Raw genomic sequence first — 7766 nt, forward strand, 5'->3', positions numbered from 1 at the left:
CCAAAACCAACTCATTCACCCATACTAACCTCACTTAGCTAGCTAATTAACCCATCCCACTAATGCTAAGTCACTTGCATCCTAATCCCCTCCTAAGCTAAGCCTAATCCCCCTCCTAAACATGTGCACAACTTTAAGCATGGGTTAAGACATTCTAACTTAAACCAAAGTCAAAAGTCTCCCTCCGTCCTCTTACATTCCTATCTAAGAGCATTAATTGATCTTACAAGACATTAATAGCTCTTAAATGCCTCTTACATTCCTCTTCCACAGTCCTCCCTCATAACTCCCTTTGACCCTTGATCTTGACCCTCTTCCCCTATCTAATCCCCTTGTGACACTTGTCAGAAGGCTATGACTTTGAAGAAGCACAATCCATGTGATTTCCCTTCCTTGCATCCTTGCCCTTCCTCATCAAACCTTCATCTTTGCATCTTGACCCTCCATCTCACTACCCTTTGGCCTATAAATTGGACCCCTCTCCTCTCACAAATCATCCAACTTTCATGCAAATTTATAATGCCCCTCTAGAGAACAAATTGTTGAATCATAACCCTTGCCATGCAAGAATCCTCACTCACCCCATTACACCATGTTTCATCCATTTGAAAACTCATATCCATTGAAGGCTTGAAGTACATTTGAGCACAGATCCATCCTTACTCAGACACATTGAAAACATCAAGGTTACTCTTGGGGAGCTCACCATTCTTGTTTTGCTTTCCTCAATGGTGTTTCCTTTGTCTCATCCTAAGTTCTTTTTATTTCATTTAGATGTGTGAATGTTAGCTTAGTCTTAATGTTATTTGTACACTATTTTAATAGTATGTATACCACCAGCAATGTCCTAGAACTATCCTAGACAACTCTATGAGCCTTCTTTATATAAGGAATTTTCCATCATCGAAGAAGGTTCTAGAAATTTAATCCTAGACCTTAACGTTGACCAACCTAAATTATTATTATTCATAGTTTATTAGATTAGAGTAGGCCCCAATAACTTTTAGAACTCAAAAGAAATTTCAAAGGAATTTCATTTTCTTTGATTTTAGTTAGCACAACTTCTGAAGACCACAACTCATCATTAATCACACTATTTGACTAATATCACCAGTTTTCAAAATGACACAACTTGATCTACTACACCTCACTTGTGTAAACTCGATTTAGTCAAGTTTTGACCCCCCTTTGGAGACTTCAAAGCTTTCAAAACTGAGTTCAAAGTTTTTGTACCCTATTCCCAATACTAAAAAAAATTGATAACTTCACAAATACACTTGATATTGCAATCAAACTTTACAAATAGACTGGTATATCTACAATTAACCTTCAAGGATGAAATTAAAATATTCTAAGCTCAAATGACCAACTTGCTAAAAACAATAAGCCTCTGGAAATAGTAACTTTACACTAAGATAATCCTTATTGAAAGACAAATAAGAAATATTTTTTTGGGTGATGTTAGATTGCCCATACATCCAAAATGCTCCAAAAGGGGGTCACATGTTCTTATGTCTTCTCTGTGTACCCCATTGGCATAACACTTGTAGTGGAGGTTCCCCAAACCAGGGGATGTGGGCCTCATCATCATCTTCCACCACAAGTTGCATGAATTTGAATTTCAAACCAGGGCAACATATCAAGAATTTTGTTTTAAATATTTATGTCAAAAATAGTTATTATTTTAAATTGTTTTACAAGTTAAATTCTGTTTTAATTTCTCAATACTTTAAATTTTAGTAAATGCACGCCTTCTTGTTTGATAATCTATTGAAGCGTTCCCTGGACATTGGTGTCATGATAACAATTTACAAAATCATTACTAACAAAATAAATAGAAATTTAAAAAATAATTAACAATTTTATTTATGACACTAGTTCGATTGAGCCAATATTGCTCTCAAGTTATATACAAATCCAAAAAAAATAAAAATTTAAACATTAAACAAGAACTTTGTTGGAATACAACTCTCAAGCAAACAATCTTACTTTACATTTCTAACTAATACTATAAAGTAAAACTAAATTTATTATTTTACATTTCTAACTAATACTATAAATAAAGTAAAACTAAATTTATTATTATTTTTGTTGACTTCTTATTCTACTAAATGTTTAACCACCTCAACAACAACAAAAACACGTTACACCTTTGTGGATCCAATAATGAGTATGGCCCATCTCAAACAAGAACTAATTCTAGATATAAAAGTCAAGAATTTACTTTAAAATAATAATTATAAAAAGACAAGGATACACGTTGCAGGACAAGAGAGTGTAACCAGTCGAACAAGAAAGGGATAAAAAGCACGGGTGTATAGTAAATGTGAAGAAATCATACAAGTCATGGAAAAGACAAGAGGCTGGAGGAGACTCATGTGAAGCTTTTGTCCTTATGGTGTTCTTTACACATGATATATAATTTTATTGGGTCTCTAATTTTTTTAGCATAAGATTCTCTAATAATATTTTTGATACTTTCTCCTTTTTTCTCCTAAAATTATAGTGCTCCAACCTCCCAAAAAACATTTGGTCCCATAAAGGTGAAATGGTTGTCCATCTTAATATAGACCAAAAACCTCTTTTTAGTCTTTCCCTTTGCCCTTTAGATAAAAAGACAAAATGTTCATACGAAAAGGCATGGTAGGTGCTCAAAATGCCAAAAGCCAACATATGTGTAGTATGATTGTGATGACAAACTTTAATGTAGTAAATGGCATAATTGGTCAATTTAGTTGGTTAGGTTGTCCACTCTTTAAATGTGTAATGTATTGGTTAAGCTCTTTTGACTCAATTAATTTGTGAGATTGGAACAAGCTATAATGTGAAATCTATCTTTTTTGTTTGAAGGTTTATTGAGAAAAAAATGTTTTATTGATGAAGATGTCAATAAGATGATTATAAAGTAAGTCTCATTAATATTATTATATTTTCAATTCATTTTTGACTATTTAAAAAAAAATTCATAATTTTTCTTATCCTATAAATATAAATAATAAATAAGAAATGTAATGTTGTTAAGTTCAGTTTAAAATGAGAGGTGAGGAAATATATATAATAATAACACAATTTTTAAAATTAATTCTAATGTAGATAAACAAAAATGCAAAGCATAATAATCACTTTTTGATTGGTAGAAAAGATAATACAATTTTTACTTAATCATACATAGGTATGTATGTAGATAAATACATATAATTTTTGTATGCATATATACGACTAGTAATATATTTGTTTGAAAATTCTCCAAAGAAAAATAGAAAATCACATCAAATAATATAAAGAAAACAAAAGTTATGAGTAAGATAAATTACTTTATAACAAAAATATAATATAAAAGAGAAAACAGAATATAAAGATGAGTGCATTTAAGTTTAATATTTATTTAATATCTCTTCTTTAACTAACTTATTTTATGTGGGAGGATATTTATTTTTACGAATAATTTAATATATTTTTATTCATAATAAATTTATTCAAAATCTTTCGACTTAAAAATCTTATGCGATATTGCAAAAATAAATAAAAATATTATATTAATCTTGAATAATTTTAATTTGAATATATTTGTTATATGTTTGAATAAATTAAAATATTTTATTTAGAAAAATTTATTACAAAATATTATCATTACTATTATAATTCATAAATTCATTTAATGTCAATTTGCCCTTGGTCTACTAGTGAAGTTGAATGGCTCACAAGGAGCCCACCAAGGATCAAGTCTTGCTAAGTCCAAGGCTCTAATGCCATAAGAGATGAGGTCGGGATCGTGCTTGGGGTGATTTTGATCTAAGTTGAAGAGGTTTTAGGCATGTGTGGGCCCGTATTGTGTTCCTAAATCTTCAAGTGGTGGCCTTCACTGGTTGGTAGCTCGCAGGCCTCGTCCCTCACTGGGTTGCCTCGTAGGTCTAGACCCTCCATCAATTTCTTTTTCATGTAACTCTAGCTTTTATTTAACTTAATAAAATTAGTTGTCGTAAAGAATCTTTTATTAACTTAAATTTTGGATTTCATTAAGTGCTCACAAAGTTGTGGTCAGGAAAAAATAGTGGAAAAACATTTTTAAAAAATCTTGAAAACATCAGTGACATGTGAAATGCAATTAAATTACTATTATCAGGAAGCAATAATAAGTGACATACCCTACATACCCTTTTCACCCTACAATTAGTGTCGTAAGGAAATACAAGTTCCCAACCCAAACTCCAAACAGATAAATGCTTAACTGGCCTATATCCAGGAGTTTGAGTCTCACAAGATCTCCCATAGGTGCACTCATGTGCACGTGGGTGGGAACAACCAACACCATGTAAATCAATGATATAACAATATGTAAGGGGCTATATTTAGGAAATTCAACAAGAAGATAAAAGCATAAACACACTCGGGAAAGCAACCGAGTGGAAACCTTAAGGAAGCACTATAACACATAGCTCAATTGACCATATCACCAAGAGCACATATTCCCATTGAATCCTTAATTATTCTCATTGACATATGAGGATGACATACAATACCCAAAAGAAACCAAAACTTAAAATCTGGCAAAATTTGATAAGGAGCCAAAATTCGCATTTTAAAGTTGATAAAGCACTTCCAGATCAAGGTATAAAATCACTCAAAATATAATCTAGTCATTTCTTCTCCATGATCCTTCTCTATGTAGTAGAAGGTACTAATACATAATTCAATTCAAGCCAAACAAGGTGAAACAAATATTGAGTGGCACATAAAATGAGGCAATACCAAAAATACCCAAAATTCAAACATTATACAATTTGACAAAATTGAAAACCCACTTCTAAAATCCATTCAAACTCCCAAAAATCTAATAAAATTTACATTTTAAACACACATGCAAAATTTTGTACCATTAATAGGTAAAAACTTTCATTTTCAAAATATGAAATCACATAATAACCATGCTTGTCCAACTAGGTCATGGAATTGCATAAAAGGAGGGGAACACTAGTTCTCAACCCCCAAGCATAGAGAAATAAAAAGAAATAAATTAAATGGTGTAAAGTAGTAAAAACAAGAAAGCTCTACCTAACATGAATGGTCAAAATAGAAAAATGAATGAAATAAATAAATATCGCATTTGAATAAAACCTTTAGTAAAGAGGTAAAATTTTAGCACGAGTCCAACGAGCCACTCCTCACAAGTATTTGACAACTAGATAAAACACGATGAGGAAATGAAGGATTTTCCCCAAGAGGGGATGGAGGAAAATCTTGAAACTCTCAAAATATTAAATGTAGAAGTGAGAATAAAACTTACTTTTGGGCATTATAAGTACTTCTCCAAAAGTGACTTTCAAAATAAGTTTTTAAATAATTAAACAATTAATTTTAATTTTTTCCTAATTAAAATAAATCAAATCTAATTAGAGAATCCAACTACAAAAAATATTAATTACAGGTAGGAAAGGTTTAGTACCACAGGCATGGGGGGAGGGTGTGAATCAGTTATCCAAGTATTAAAATATTATCAACCTTATTAATCCTTCTCCATGTGAACAGTATAACCAATGAGCATAAGAAGATACACATACACAATAACACTAGATATGATAACTAGGGAAAACCCCAGCGAGGATGGTAGTCACAAAATGATGTACTAATATAAAAATTCCTTGTAAGATGATAGACTCTGTTAGGAGCCAATGAAATACACTCAATACATATTAGTCCCTATTTGGAGAGTTTGAATCCCTATTAGGAGCTTCCTGTTGGCAATATGGTTAAGGTAAGTTTGTAGATTGTTGGAGTTGTCATTTATGGCAACATATACCTTGTGTGAAGAAGGCACTATGTAGAGTTGAAGATTCCATAGTTAGACATGGAAAATTGTCTAAGTGTCAGATAGTTATCTAGTAGAGTAGAGTTAATTTTGATGTGTACGGATGATAGAGATATTATTGGCATGTGTACAATTAAGAGCATTTAGTACAGTATGTTAGGATGACATATGTAAGTGTGCAAGTTTGTATAGATGGTACAAAAGGAGTTATGCAATAAACACTAGTAAAGGAAGTGTATAGAGAAGAGCATAACATACCAGTAATTGGATAATTATGGGTTAAAGAATTATTTTATTTATGAAATAATTATTTAACTAATTAGGGAAAAAATCCTAGATGTTAATCCTAAGTTAGCAAGAACTAATTTCATATTTTTCCAAGTGTATGAAAGGTTAAAGGCCGACTAGGCAGATTTTGTAAAATGTACATGTATAAATGAAAGATTGTATTATGCAAAGTAAAGTTCAAGTTATATGTGGTATGCAAACTATATTGATGTGAATTCTGATGTATGATTAGAGGCATGTGAAAAGAAATAAAGGAAATATTAGATATTGAAGATAGCAGTAGTAAAGAGGTTTTTGTATCTATCTCTTTTGTATCAAGGAACTATATTATATAATTTCATGTTTGGGTAGTGGGCTCATCTTTCATACATTATGTAATTGTATATACCAACTCCTAACAGGGTTGAAGCAACTCCTAACAAGGTTGAGGCTTTTGACAGGACCTAGTCCTCTAACAATGACTGAGACACTATATGTACTTAATAGACTCCTAATATGGTCAACATCCTTAACATGATACTTTTGTTTAATGGATCATTTTGTAGGTACCACCGAGGTTTTCCCTTGGTCAAGGTTTTCCTAGTTAACAAGATATGGTACATTATGAGTTCTTTATGTGTAGTTTACTATTCAACATTGTTAGTTTACTTTTGTATGCAAGTTATAAGGTAATTAACAATATTCAATTTTGGGCTAAAGTTTTTAAAATACTCATTCACTCCCCTCTTAATAGTCCCTATTTCTAACAATTGGTATCAGAGAAGATTACTCTAAAGAGACTTAACAACTTGAGTAAGACCCCTATGAATATGGAAGAGTTATAGAGGAATCTTGAAGAAGCTATTGAGTAGATTGATCTTCTTACTGAAGAAAGATACAAAGATGCATAAGACTAAATTGGGAAATTGAAAGATAAGATTGATCATCTCAAATATAGAAAGGAACCTAGAGAGAAAATAAAAGATAGTGATAAGGTATCCACATTAAAGAAGGAAAATGAGATTCTGAAACATAAGTTGAAGATTGTTGAACTAAAGGGAAGTCTAAAGAAAGATGATAGCAAGGTTGAGTCAGATCTAAAATCTAAAAATGTAGATCTAAGATCCCATCTTACAAAAGTGATATATGAACTTGATTCCATCAAGATAGAGCATGAAAAAATTGAGAAGTACAATACTATTATTAAAGGAGAGTTAACCATACTAAGAAACAATTAGAACAGTTATATTCTAGTAGTGAGAAAATTGATGAGCAACTATATTATTAGAGACCTTCCTATGATAAGACTAGTCTTGGATATTTCATTGGAGAAAAATCTGAAAAGAAATCATAAGCAAGAAAGGAACTAGATCCATTTATTGAAACCCATGGATCTAAGAAGAATGATTACAATGAGATTGAACCAAGTCAAACTAAAGATGTACTCAAAGAAGTTGAACAAGCAAGTTAACCTGAGAAGAATGATGAACCTAAGTAGACAAAGAAAGTTGAATCCCCTAAAGAGGTAAGGTATGAATCCAAAGCTAGATGCTTTCTATGTAATGAAGTTGGTCATATGAAGAGAGTTTGTATAGGTAAGTATTTTAATCCTATTACTATTTTTTTTAATAGTTGTCATGGTGTTGGTCATAAAGTAGTTGATTGTAAGAAACCTAGATTTGATAGTAATAAT

This window comes from Cupressus sempervirens, chromosome 11, assembly GCF_028749045.1.
Source record: "Cupressus sempervirens isolate cs-2001-9-10 chromosome 11, ASM2874904v1, whole genome shotgun sequence".
In the NCBI taxonomy this organism is placed as follows: Eukaryota; Viridiplantae; Streptophyta; class Pinopsida; order Cupressales; family Cupressaceae; genus Cupressus; species Cupressus sempervirens.